Source organism: Mesocricetus auratus, unplaced genomic scaffold, assembly GCF_017639785.1.
Source record: "Mesocricetus auratus isolate SY011 unplaced genomic scaffold, BCM_Maur_2.0 Super-Scaffold_100023, whole genome shotgun sequence".
In the NCBI taxonomy this organism is placed as follows: Eukaryota; Metazoa; Chordata; class Mammalia; order Rodentia; family Cricetidae; genus Mesocricetus; species Mesocricetus auratus.
In genome coordinates this window covers 23451129-23466202 of record NW_024429204.1, presented here as the reverse complement: position 1 = coordinate 23466202, position 15074 = coordinate 23451129, and positions in this window count along the sequence as shown.

The following is a 15074-nucleotide window of genomic DNA, read 5'->3' as shown; positions in this document are numbered from 1 at the left end:
AAGAGTTTTGTAAACTCTCAAACTATTACTTGGTAGAACTAACTGGTCCATAAGTCTGAGAGCTGAAACAAAAAGATGTAGTGAGATCTGAGCTATGGGGTAGGTTTCAACAGCAGTAGCTATAGGTTTTCCAGTGTTCCACCTCATTTTTCAGTGGGAAGTGCACTAAGCAAGCTCATTTCAGTACTTGAAAGGACTTCACTAACTTCTTCAAGCCTCATACTTTCTGAGAAGTGTTCCTCTGACTGCCCAGGATATCACAGATGTCACAAGGGCTCCTGATATGTGTGAATAGCTGTGCATGGTGGGGCAATTCCCCTTCAATCATAACATACAAGGCCAACATGTGGACTTTGGAACCAGACTCTGGGATTAAAGATGTCACTCATTCAGTGATTAGCAGTATGTCCTTGGACTACTTCTTTAACTTCTTGGTGACTCAGTTTCTCTATTAGTAGTACCCAGTTTTTAAAGTTATTATGATGTCATATGCAGATGGTACTATGAAAAAGTCTGGAAATACTAAACATTGTTTATAATTGCTTTGGGATTTGATTTTCTTGGTGGTGACAGTCACCTTCAAATATAATCTGAAATGTTAGCGAGTGCCAAATACTCAAATTGTCTCCTCTATTTCCCCATTTCTTTCGATGTTATCATCATTATTCTACCACTGCAACTCACTGCATATTTGAAGATGTCTTGTACACTCTCACTGCTGTCTTGTCCATTTGTCAAGATGGGATACCATCATAATTGTTCCAGGAAGATGGTGAGATTAGGAACTCATGGAGGGGTCACAGTTCTGAAGTCAAAAGTGTTATAAATTAAGAAAAGCAGCATATGAGAGCAAGACGCCATTCCGCTCGGGTTCAAGCAGAGGGCTTATTAGGGGAAAGGATCATAAAAAGGGGAAAGGGGAGGGGAGAGATTAGCCTCTGGAAATAGGAACAGGAGAGAGGAGAAAGAAAAGAGGGGTAAAGAGAGGAAAGGAAAGAAGAGAGAGAGAGAGAGATACAAGGGAATAAACAGAGAGAGGAAAAGAAAGAGAGAAGGATGGGAGGCAGGCAGGGCCCGTTTAAAACAGAACATAGTGAATGTGCACAGGAGGTGATCTTATTGGCTGCAGCTGAGGGTGTATTCTGTCAGAACCCCAAGGGAAGGCCAGTACAGATGCTGGAATACTAATACAAAGGCTAAGTGAGCTGGAAGCATTTTTCACTCTGTGCTCTTCACAGAATATTCTAGTGTCTGCTTCAACTAGTAACTGAAACAAATTCCCAAATATATGAGGAGGAGGTTTACCATGAGCAAGTACCAGACCCACTGGCTGATCTTTGTACTTCTCAAACTTCATAAACTCAGGGTCAATTATGTCACTCTGCTGATACTTACAGAAAGAACATCTTTCTTTCCACTTAAAACCTAAACTGTTGGAACTTGGAATACTATTACTGTAATAGTTACATATAATAGTCCTCTTGTCAAATGCATTCCTCTAAAAGAATTCTCCCAATTGATTTGCTCACTCTCTGACAAGAAAAGTCTGTTGACTTCAGTACCACCATTGGAAAGTTGTTTTCAATGCAAATAGTTTTTTTCAATGAAAATGTTCAAGAAATCTGTTACTCATTCATCAGCTGAGACACATGTCATCAGACATTTTCCATAGTCTATCCTCAGACAAAACTATATGGCCAGCTGATACCACCTTTAAAAATTTTAGACATTTGTCTTTATTTTATGTGTATGAGTGTTTTTCTTGCACACATACACATGCACACACACACACACACACACACGTACACATACGCACCTTGTGTGTACAGTGTTCCCTGAGGCCACTAGAGGGTTTTTGATCTCCTGGGATTGAAGTTAACAGGCAGTTGTGAGCTACCATGTGGACACTGGGAAGTGAGCATCCATCCTTTGCAAGGGCACTAAGAGTTTGTAACTGATGAACCATCTCTCCAGTCCCTGTGTTCTTTCATCTGAATATAGCACGAGGCCTACGCTCTGTGTGAAGGAAACATTATGTGCACTAAGTAATGTGAGACATGCGACTCTGAATGAGGGGCCTGGAGAGTCATCAGTTGGGGACAAATACATGAACCCTGAGCAGTCAGATGGAGGTGAAGTGGCTAATGTATTAGACTGCAATTTCTTTCATATCCAATCAAGATATTTGCTCTTCTGAATTTATGAAAATATTTTACCAACTGTAGCATAGCTGAATGAGCTTCAGAAATGTTGATGAGTTATTTCTATTGCCTGGAGAGCATTAAAATACAGAAATTTCTTTCACCCAAATCTCATTAAGCTGTCAGACATTTTTCTGCTTTTTCTAGTAACTTATCAAGATTTTTATGTGCATGGGCATGGGTCTATATATCTTGATAATCAGCTCTGATGGAGAGGAAATACAGGAAAAGTGCTTGGCAGTTTAATGAGAGTTCTTGACATCTGTTTTCCAAGGCTTCCCATGTGTTACAAGTTCTATTCACGCAGAGCATAATCCTTAGGTGTTCTTAGTGTTTTGAACCTTTCAGTCCTTCTTCAAGACATTATTCAACCCTTCAACAGACTCCTTTATGTTTTGATGTGAATGTTATCTTTTAATAATAATCTCCATTGTCAAGCTAAAGTACAGACCTGGGGTGTTAGAATCTCAGGCATGTGGGCTCATTGTGTTTCCCTGTGATTCTGCCATACTTCCATTCAGTTTTCAGACCCAGACTGCTTACTCAGCTTCTTGGGATCTCCCTCAAGCCCATGGGTTTCTGGGAATTTTCTACACCTCCTAAAGATACTTGATTTGTCTTGTTGGAGGTGATAACTTCAAAATAATTTTGGGGGGTTGGGCATGGAATGGGAGGACTGGAGAGAATGTTGCTGGAAGGTGTGATGATACAAAGCCACCAAATGGAGAAATAAGCAGGAAGGGACCTGACTTCATCAGGGTCCTTCATAGACACAGCAGGTGCTTAATTGCTTGTTATGTCACTCTGTCACTTTGCGTTCTTGGCAGGTGAGCATTATTACTTCCCCATCCTATAAACAAGAGGAATTAAATGACTTGTCTAAGGGGGAGAATTATAATTTGGAAGTGAGCTTTTGTCTCTGTCTTACTGAGCTTTTGCCTGATACTCAACATCATCTCCTTTGCAAAGGCTCACGGGACACTGTGTAGGCTCCCAGAGTCTTTGTTCCATGTCCAGTCCTGCAACCCACAGAAGCCTGCAGCTCAGAAGGAGGCAGGCAGTTGCACTTGGCCTGTTTGAAGTCTCAACTGCACCGGAGCTGCTCCAGGAAATTGCCTGTCTGTGAATTTTTTTTTCTAGGCTGACTAGGAATTCCTACCCTGAAGGTGAGAGGCACCATTTCATGGGCTTTGGGTCTCAGACTGGATAAAATGTGAAAGCAGGCAGAATAGCAGCGTTTTCCTCTTGCCTTGACAGCAGATGCAATGTGATCACTGTCTCAAGCTCCTGTATCCTAAGTTCCCCATCATGACAGAATCTACTCTCTAATTGTGAGCCAAAATAAACTGTCCCTTCCTTAAGTTGCTTTTATTGAGTATTTTCTTTATAGAAAAAAAAGTAAAGTAACAAATACAACAAATCATCAAATTAGTTTGTTTGGAGGTACAGACAAATGAAAAAAAAAGCCATACACCATGATGTAGTGAGTTCAGACCCATTTTCTGTAGTTGTAAAGGTACTAATATCTACAACAGGGATGTAGGTAGACCTAAAAGAAATACTGTATGAGTGACATATAGTGAGGACTCAGTATGCCTTGTTGGTGATATTGTTATGGTAAAGCTGACATACTGGCTATTCATTTTATGGTTCATCATTCACAACACTTAATAAATATTAACCCAGAAGCCTCTTAAAATATCTCTTAGGAAGAATACTGTTATTATCACCCTTTTATGGATGCCGAAACAGCATCTGATCGTTTGGATTAAGGAGTTATAAACGTGATAAGAGTTATAAATAGCATGGACTGGCTACTAGTCATTATGCAATTGGTGATTAACACTGATTATATATTATTTGATGCCATCACCTGGGTAGAAGAATAATCTCCATCCTCTACCCCACATGATCCTAATTAAAATTAGCTTCACAGAAAGTGGGTGCTCTCTGTCCTCCTGCCCATACGGAGACTCTGCAACTTCTTGACACCTGACTGAACCTCCCGAGATGACCTGTGCTCTTTTCCACCATAGCACCTCGAATGTTCCTGATCCCTTCAGAAAGACCCTTTTCATTGACAAGCAGCAGAAAGTTCTTCTGCCCATCTAACTGAAAGCCACCTCTTTTTCATTTCCAGCCCTAGTCTCCTGGGGTTCACCCTCCTCTGAAGTTACATTATTTAATACATTCCCCTTGGCTGCCACACGAGCTATTTTAAGGGGGATGATCACATCACTCCAGATCTCTTTCTCCTCTGGCCATGTGTCTCATCAGCTGTTTGTCATATGAAGTGGCTGTTGAACCTCTTGTCTGTCAAACCACTCTTTTCTGGATGCTCTCCAGTTAGGCTTGCCCTTTCCAGAGCACAACCAATATAGAATAAGTAGGGATGGGTGATGGGTGGATGGGCTGTGTGGATTCAGAATAGGAAGGGGACTGTGGCACTCACCAGTTACGTGGTACATGGAAAAAGATGGCTTCTCTGAAGGAGAAATTGCAGCTGATAGATTTTGGTGAAAATGCAGTGAGATAAAGAGCCACGTAAGATTAGTTAGGCTTAGTGCTCATCATGTAGTCATTTACTTTGTAACAACCAAAACTAACTATACACAGTCTAATACACCAATCCTATGTGCCATTTGGAAACAGTGAAAAAATATCTATGAGCCAGTAGAACACAAATTCTCACATGCATACAGTAGATTAATTTGTTATATCAATAAAGTATTCTTTATGTGTAATTATCTGCATAAAATTTAAATGATCTATTTATTACATAGGCCTTGAAACTGGATATTAAATGTTCTGCTTTCCCCTACTTTGTAGAACTTGGCTTCTCTGAACAGATCATGTGAATCACATCTCAGGCAGCTATCTATATGATCTGAGATGAGTTGTTTTAGTATCTTCAATAAATTAGAGAAAATAATCACTTTTCTAATAATACTATTGTGTAAATTAAACAAGAAAATTAGTCCAGATTATTTTGATCAATGTCTGCTATGGAATAAATATTCCCCTTTTGTTGAAGCATTAGCTACTGTGTGATTGCCTTTATTGTTACTATTATTTATAATTATGATTATTTTGGTTAATTACTTCATACTGTTGGCTCACTGTCTTTTAATCCATTGGTTAGGCATCTATAGAACACATTTTTGCAATATTGTTCTCATTATGATCGTACAGTTGCTTTGTTCCTGATGTAACCCACATTCTATTGTGGGAAGTGCACATATAAACATATACATCAAGCTCTTCTATGTATAAGGACAGTGACAAGGAAAAATGAAATTAAGGAAAGGGTTAATTAACTTACTGGGTAATAAAATTGAAACAGAGAATGTAATACTTGATATGGGTTTCGAGGGATAAATTGGAATTAGCTCAATTGGGCTTTTTGACAAAATACATAAACATGTCTTGAAATCTAAATATTTCTTCATAAGTATTTTCTAAACACCGTCTTCATAGTCTGATTTTGCTTGAGAGTGATTGACTCCTCACTGTGAAAATGCCACTTTTCCCTTGTAGGGACAGATCAAGTGGGTTTATTTTTACAACTGTATCCACTGACTACTGGCAGTCACTTCACATGTATGGAGAAGCTCAGCAAATTTGGAACAACAGTGATTTTGTAGAAAAGAGAATGTGAGACACACATATTAAACCCACAAAAGCAGAAACAGTAACAGTAATACATAAGCAAATGTGTTTGTTGGTTTGCTTTGTCCTATTCTGGTTTGTTTTTATTTTCTTGTATTATTGTTTTAGATACCTGTGTATTCTAATGAGGAGGAGAAAGAAAGGGTGTGGATTTTGGAGGATGAGGTGTGGGGAGGATATGGAAGCAGTCAGGGGAAGAGAAACCATAATCTAAACATATTGTATGAAAAAAATCTATTTTCAATAATAAAAAATAAATAGCCTCAAAAATAAGGGGAAAAAAGCGATTGTTCTATTCTGGTATGTTAGCTTTTATTTTATTTTATTATTATCCCTTAGAAGTCTGTTTGTTTTCTAAGGAGAGACAGAAAGGGAATGGATCCATACAGAAGGGGAGATGGGGGAGAACTTAAAAGATTAGAAGGATATATACTTGGAAGAGAAGAGCAATCCGAATATATACGTGAGAGAGAGAGAGAGACAGAGAGACAGAGAGACAGAGAGAGAGAGAGAGAGAGAGAGAGAGAGAGAGAGAGAGAGAGAGAGAGAGAGAGAGAGAAAGAGAGAAGAAAAACAGGAGTTCTTGGTTGGCATAGAGTTTAAGAAGACAGAGAACACAATTAGGTGCCAGTGTTTTACACCCAGGTCAAGGAGTTTCAGTAGGGATGTGACATCAGGAGAAAATGTGATTGTGCCCCAAACCAGCAAATACCTTAAGAAAAGACTGTATTTCTAAATGGATGAAAACAGTCGATTTTCTTTTGAACCAGACTGTGAGGACAAGACTGACACCTGGATAACAAGAATGCAATTGGGGAGTATAGACTTCCATTGCCTTCATGTAGAGTTCCTGTATAATGACATGGACAGTAGGTAAGCTGAAACTAAGGGTCACAGAACTAACATCTAAAAGTCTCAATGTATGCATGGATGGAAATCCAATAGGAAACCAAAAAGAGAGCCACATGCACTGTGACCACTGAGAACTGTACTCTGTACTAGGTGACCTGCCTAGGCTACTCTGCAGAGTCTCATTATGGCACCCTGATGTAGAAACACCATCTTCTTTTATTAGGTCATCAATATATCTATTCATCCAGCACACATTTCCTGACCACGGTGAAGGTCAGTTGTATTAGTTAATGTATTTGTTTTATATATAGCTCCTCAATATTAATCAAACACCAAACGGCTTCAGTGAATACATTTTTGTAGACTTGATTACAGTCCATTAATACATTGTAAGTAGGAACATTGTTTTAGGTAATGTGGGCACGCCTGACTCACTCTGTTGGAAGCCCTTCAGAGCAGACCTGAGCTTTCCCAGAGAAGCAGGAACTTCCTGTGCATTGGTTTTGGCCATATTCATCTTGCAATTAATCTACTGAGCTATTTATTTGAATAAATATGTTTTATGACCAAAGAGGGTAATATTTTCTTTTAACATCTCGTTCTTGTTTCATGTCAAATTTTCCATTGTCCTTTGAGAACATTTATTGTGATTATTGTAGTATTTACACATTGTTTCATTGACTTTTACCATCACTTGGATGAAATATCTGACAGAGATGACTCAAAGGAGTACAGGGAGTTCATAGTTTTGGCAGAATTTCAGGGAATTATGGTAAGAATGATATGGCTGCAATAGAGAACAACAGAGGCTCACTCAACATGGTAGACCCGGAACCAAAGGAAGCGGGTGGGAACCAGATCTGGGGAATGCCTTCAACGCACCACCCCCATGAGTCACTTCCCCTACCAGTCTCCACATATTAAGGGTTCCATAGCTCATAATATAGGACACAAACTGAAGACCATATATCTCAACCATGAGCTTATTGGAGACATTTCAGAACAAAGACATATTAAATATTCTATTTTTAGGTGTTGGAGTTCATATTTAAAACTTTACACATAAACTTCTATAACCTAGAAGCCAGTACAATGTTCAATACACATTCAGTATTTTAAAAATCATGTATAAAATAAATGGAGTGTTTATTTCAGGGTGAAATTATTTTGCCTCTAGCAAAACCATGAACTCCTTTGATGTAATCTGTGTCCTCCATTTCTATGCCTACTTTATGGCCTCACAAGGTTTGCAGAGTATGGGTGGATGGATTGAAAGTCCCTCTGGCTGAGAGGCAGCAGGGACACTCAGATGTGGAGACACAACTGGGTTAAATTCTGACTCTGTTCCACAATGACTTGGAGACTGATGTTAGAGCCGTGTCTACATTTGGAAGTCTAGAGACCAAGTACGAAGGACAAGGAAGGAAAATATGATGAAGCAAAGACAGATTCTTACGGATAAATTCAGCAGCTCTCAAGTATGAAATACATAAGCTGGGGAATATCTTAAGCCTCAAAATCATCTATTTTTAGCACAATTAGAGTTTGAAATAACGATGATGAATATTTACGGAGATTTGTCTACCAGTGGTGCACGTCATAACTGTAGGATGGACTGGTTTTCCCTTAGCAACTATGTGGCAGTTGTCAACTTTGAAAACAAATGGGTAAGGAAGAAACGTGACAAAATGTCCTTGGGAGGGAGAGCAACACCCAAAATGAAGCACCCTTGCATGCCAGATCTAATGCACAATAAATCTGAAGATCCAGGAGAATTCCAATTAAATATAGCCCTGCTACCAAGTGGAGCACCCAGCCTACTCCTGGCTGCAGGCAAGAGTGTGTATGCATTTCTCTGCCCACAGATCCAGGAGCTTCCAGAACTTAATGATAGGCCTGACAACTGACATGCAGGTGGAGAAGGAAAGACAGCTTTATCAAACCAGCTGTGCATATCCAGATGTTTGTGAACATCTGGTTTTGAGGTGAAATGTTTTCCACTTCTACCGGCAACCTGATAATGAGCAGTCTAGCACTGGGACATGATTCTTTTGTCAGGAATTGGCATCTAGAATCTAGGTATGCATATAGGTGACATACAGAAGGGTGCTGAGCCTTGGCCATTGCAAAGCATACTCTTACACACAGACACTTTTCCATAGCATGGTGGCTCAGTCTTATATGTAACCTTAAATATCTGATGCCTCCTTGAAAAAAGGCTCCCAGTGTGACCTCTGCACTTACACACAGACTGTCATTGGTCATTTTTGGGTATCTGCCATGACTTCTATAGCAGCGTTCTCTATACATGATTTCCATTAGCAAATGTCATGAGATTCTGATATTGTATCTTGTTACAAAAAAGATCCTACAACTCATACATATGGGTGAGTGCCAGAATATTTGAGGGGTAAATATTGTCAAATAATGAAGCTAATTATAGCCTCAGTGGAATTTCATAGTGTCACATATAGCATGTTTTATATTTTAATTTCATTCTGAATTTATATGTTCCTATTCAAAAGGAAATACAGCTGTCAAGAGAAATGGAAGTTTTCATGGTCATTTCCCCAGTGCATATGCTTAATTGTTATTTATTGAATCAATTAATAGAATTCTTAAAAATATGTATTCTTACAGTAAGACATATGAACATGTATTAAAGATTTGGTGCAATTTATTAATGACTAACATGGTAAAATGTTACAATGAATACAGGAAGAAAAAACATGGATTTACAGATCAGAAATACTGAACTGAATTGACAGTTGTCTTTCAGAGACTGAAGGAAAATGTCACTAAACCTCCACCGGAGAAAGAATTTTGTGCTTGACATTAGTTTATAGTGCTTTGCATTGACTGAAAGATCATGAAAGTCTCCAGCCATAGAGTCTGAGCGGTGTGCTTCAAACAGCATTCTAATAACGCTTATTGTGAAATATTTGTTTAACTATGCAAATATATGTTGCATTTGTCTTACTATGCAAAGATTATTACATTTGTTTATGTTGCAGATTATTTATTTAACTATGCAAAGATGTGTTGCATTTGCTTAATTATGTAAAGACGTGTTGCTGTTTTACCTTGCCTGCCTAAGGCACCTGACGGCTCTAATAAAAAGAGGAGCAGCCAATGATGAGGAAGGAATTATGGGTGGGACTTCACAACAGGGAGAGTAAGTAGGAGAAGGAATTTGGCCTTATGGAAGAAAGAAAAGAGATGCTAGGGAGACACTGGGGCCAGGCAGCCAGACACAGAGGGAGCAGGAAAGTAGGATATAAGTAAAGAATGGAGGAAAAAAGGAAGGAAGGAAGGAAGGAAACAATCCTGAGGCAAAACATAGATGAAAAGAAGCAGGTTAGATTAAATTAAAAGAGCTGGTGGTAAAAGCCTAAGCTGGGACCGAGCATTCAAAATTAATAAATCTCTGTGTCTTTATTTGGAAGGTGCTTGGCTGCCCAAAGAAAATTCCAACTACAAATGTACAGTATTTTCTAACCTTATCAAAAAGTAATTGGAGAAGAGTCAGTGTGGATCAAAAACCACGGATGCCAGAGTGACAAGGATATGGTGATAAAAGCAAGTAGCCGTCAGTGGATGGAACTTAAGGTGGGAGGGACCTCAGTAGTGCAGACAAGAAGGGACAGAGCATTAGGCATGCAGCACTCCCTGTAATCCTAGTGTTCAACGGTTTGAGCAAGCTTGTCACCAGGTTGGGGTATAGAGTTACATCCTATTTCGAGTAAGCAAGCGGTCGGGTTAGTGAGAGGGCTCAAATATGGCTCCTAGAACCCCCAGGGCAGCTCACATCCATCTGGGGACCTGTTGACATCTGGAGTCTGTAGGTACCTGTACTCAGAAGTACAAACACCCATACATAGACACACACATATGCATAATTAAAATAATATATATCTTGGGGCTGGGGAGATCGTCTCAGTCATTAAGAGCACTTCTTGTTCTTGCAGAATACCCAGATTCAGTTTGCAGCCCCCAGTTAGTGGCTTACAATTATTGGTAACTTCAGTACTTGGGATCAGATGCTGTCAACTTACATTCACATGCGCTAATGTGGCACACATACATGTAGGTAGACACTCATGCGTACAAAATTAAATAAACCTGATAAAACATTTTAAAAATAAGTATTTTTTTGGTTTTATGAGACAGGGTTTCTCTTTATTGTTTTGGAGGCTGTCGGTCCAGCCTGGCCTCGAACTCACAGAGATCCGCCTGCCTCTGCCTCCCGAGTGCTGGGATCAAAGATGTGCGCCACCAACGCCCGGCTAAAAATAAGTATTTAAAACACTTAAAACCATGCCGAATAAACAAGTGTGAAAGCAGAGAAGAAAGGAGAAAGTAAATACATGAAATTGAATGTATCAACCCAGGGAAGGGCGACATAAAGACCTGGTCCAGTTAGAAAGTGGATTTTTTGGAGGCGATGTCAGTTAATCTCTTGGGTATGAATAGCACTACCTCTCCAGGAGTATCATCGGGGTATCGTCAGAGTGCCATGACTTTCAATTTCAGAAAGTTTGTACTTTCAGTTACCTCTGTTTGGAAGCCTCACCCAGGAGACAAAAGTAGAAGAGGGCACTGGCTAATAGAGGACATTGTTTTGGTTACAAAGTTCACATTTGACATTTCAATCATTTTCTTGTGTCTACAGCCCTAGGTGTGTCTGTATCTTAATAAGGACAAGGAATTACTAATTGACTGTGTGTCCCATCTGTCAGTAAAGGACAATGCAGAAATAAAGCTGATGGAAATAGTCAAAGAAATGGACCAAATATTTGATGACACCACTTATTTTTGGTTTGTTACATCCCTGATGTCAGGGTGTACCACCATGCCAACCAGTTTAGCTAGCCAGTTGCCTTGTCACATGGGGCAGGGCATTCCTTAAACAGGTGCTTTCTTTTCCAGGACTCAAGTGAAAGTCTGAGATAGTTACCACTATGTCAGAAAGCATACCATTAGAACAGCACTCCAGAACTTCCAAACAGGGCACTCTGACTCAGCGCCCACATCTATTTTTAGTTATTTATCAGAAACTGTGACAATATTGGAAAGTATACACTTGAAATTCTCAGGAAAGAGACATCATAAAGCTAAAAGACAGAAGAGCCATGACCTTTGATATTATATGCTATGGTTGGACAATAAAAACCAAATGACTTCCCTCCCCTTCTCCGGGTGCTTGGTACAAAGTCTTGGGTCACAGTCTCAGTTCCTTGAGAAGCCTTGCTTTTATGGGTACTCCATGCTCCATATTAACGCCCATCTTCCAGTGGTTGAATTGTGTTACTGTTCTTTCTCACAGCCGGTTTCCTCCACCAGGTTTCCTGATACTGACTTTACACTCTGCCCAAAACACTCCCTCTGCTGATTTCTGGACCCGAATTATCCTACAGGTCTTTTGTTGGGGATGCAATCATTTCTACCAGGAATCTTCCTGTTTTTCCACCTTGTATTCACTTATCAACATGAACTTCTCACCTCATTCAAAATGTGCTTGTCTTATCACATTTTACATGTGAGAACATGAGACTGAGATTTGTAGATTTTATGCTAAATGTTGTTTGAACATTGTTTTAACGTTGCACATTGTTTTGGGAATGGACATTGGTATACATAAATTATGAGAAAAAAGACTTGAGTTCCTTCAAGGACTAAAATTAGAACCACAAAGAATCTACTTATTCTACTTATGAGTATACGTATGAAGGATATGAAACTAAACTAATAAGACATCCACACTCCCACGTTCACTGCTATTCCACTATTCACAATAGTCAAGATATGGAAGTGATCTAACTCTCTAACAAGGAATGATTGAATAAAGAATATGTGTTATATATACACACAATGGAATACTACCCAGCCTTTAAAAAGAAGGAAATCCTGTCATTAGTAACACCAAAGAGTTGTTTTGTAGCCCTGAAACAGAAAGAACACCACCAAATCAGCTCACCCAATGTTAGAAATCTTAACAGGTTACATGCGTTCAAGTAGTTGTTTTCAGAGGCCAGATGAGAGATGTTGACCAAAGGATCAAATAAGATAGATAAGTTCCACTGTTTCAGTGTGATAAGATAAAAATACATACAGTGTAAGTCAAAATTGCTAAGACTGAAATTTGAGTGTTCTCACAAGACAATGAAGATTAACATGTGAAATTACAGATGTATTCATCAGTCTATGTTAATTATTCCATGATGTGGACATATTCATAACATCACAATATAGCCCATGAATATACAGTGCTATTATTTGTCACTAGAAATACTTTCTCTTATAAAGGAAAGAATAGATTTGTTTTGCTCCAGATGGCAGAATTAATCCTGGAAGCTGGAAGATGCTTGGAGTGAAGTTTTTGCTCAAAGATTTTTCTAAAAATAGAGCAACTTAACAATGAAACAGATGGTCTCCAAGGTGAGGTATGTGTGAAGGAAAAAGATGTTGCAAAAGATGTGTGGAGAGCTGTGTGTGAGAATAATCACAGGGTAAATATGGGAAATGGAAGGGCTGTGGGAGGCACTGTTATATGCAGAAAAATGAAAAAGAGAATTTATTTAGCCACCACTCTTCATTCATTCATTCATTCATTCAATTATTCATCCATCCATCCATCCATCCATCAGTGCTCCTAAGAACTAGGATGCCAGATGTTTTGGTCAATTCTGATGACTCAGTGTTAAAGGTGTAGACACCAGGCTTTGGTGTAAAAGTATATACCAATTCTTGTGGAAGTTAAAGACGAATGCCTATAAATGTATGGAAAGTGGTGTAATACAGGTGTGTGCTAGGTAGGATGGAGATGGAAGAGGGGACAGAAAGAGCTGAGTAATAATAGAAAAGACTGTCTAAAGAGGAATCATCCAAATGATCTAAAACTCTAAACTCCGTGGGTACCAGGATGACACAGAAGGAAAGATGGCATGTGGATGGAGGAGTAGACACAATTCTAAACAGACAGCCTTAGACATAGCTTAGCTTTATTATGAAAGGGTGAAGACAATAACCAAGTGGTAAAAGCCCACTTAAGTGTCACAGCTTTCTTGGGGCTTCTGCTCTGTGTCATGATCTGTGTGTCACCAGACAGGAGGTTCTAATGCCACTTATGGAAATAAATCTTCTTGGACAAAAGTCAAAAACAGATCCATGTATCAGTCCACCCTCTATGCAACCTCAAAAGCAGGAAAGTTATTTCAGATCCAGGTTCCTTCCAGATGTCAGCCATGGCTTCTCAAAGGTAAGTCGGTCTTCCAGCTGTGTCTACTAGGAATGATAATCTAATGGCTCCAGAAGGGACCGCCAACAATGTGGTCTCAATGAAGCGAATCCTTCAGCAATATCTGGCACCAGCAGAGTACTGTTTTCTTTTTAAAAATTTTTCTTAATTTTCAAGGATTCTGCGTTTCAACCATACTCACCCTCCCCCACCTCTTTCCAGATCCACTGCTCCTTCCTTACCCCAACAATTATGTGGCTTCTCTTTCACATGGAATCTCAGTCTAAATGGGGAATCTTTATCACCCCCCTCCTCCCAAAGATCAGGAGACTTTGCAGACAAGGAAGTAGAAAGAACACAAGAGTTGGCAGTGGTAGGTAACTGCAAAGAACCAGTGTCTTCTAGATCCATAGGACATTGGCACATATGGACTCACAGAAGTTATCACAGCAGACATAAGACCTGAACAAGATCAAGCCAGCCCAAAACCCAACATGGAGAAAAGCGTGGCCTCAAAGTCTCATGCCTAGCAGAGAGCTATTGGCAGTTCGTAGCTGCTAGGGAGGACAGAAAGTCAGTTTCCAATAAAAGTACAGCCCGTACTAGGAAGACCACACATCCAAAAGTGTATGAACAGCACAAACTGGGCTTGATGGGCAGCAGGCATAGCTGTAACATTTTTTCCCACCTCGTGCCTGAGAGGTCACTCTCAACACCCCCAGTTTGACATATGTGGTAGCTCAGACACCAGGCACATGGCTGGGTTGGGCACAGCTTATTGACAGCCAGACTTGCTTCAGAGCTGAACTCTTTAGTCACTCTTTACTCTGCTTCTCAAGGGAAGAGCTAAGGTTTCAGGAGTGCAGATTCCAATGAGCACAGAACCTTAGATGAAGCAAGCAAGGCTCCAAGTGTTAGCCCCCTTCATTCCAAGACCTTGACATTTATGGAAATCTCATTTTCACCCCACTTCACCCACCCTTCCCATGGCCTAATCTTACTTTGTTGTCATTCATAAACTCACTACAGTGGAGTGCCCAAACACTGACACATTCATGGACATTAATAGCCAATTCTTGTCTCTCCAGCCATTGTCCTTTCATTCCCTGCTTTGT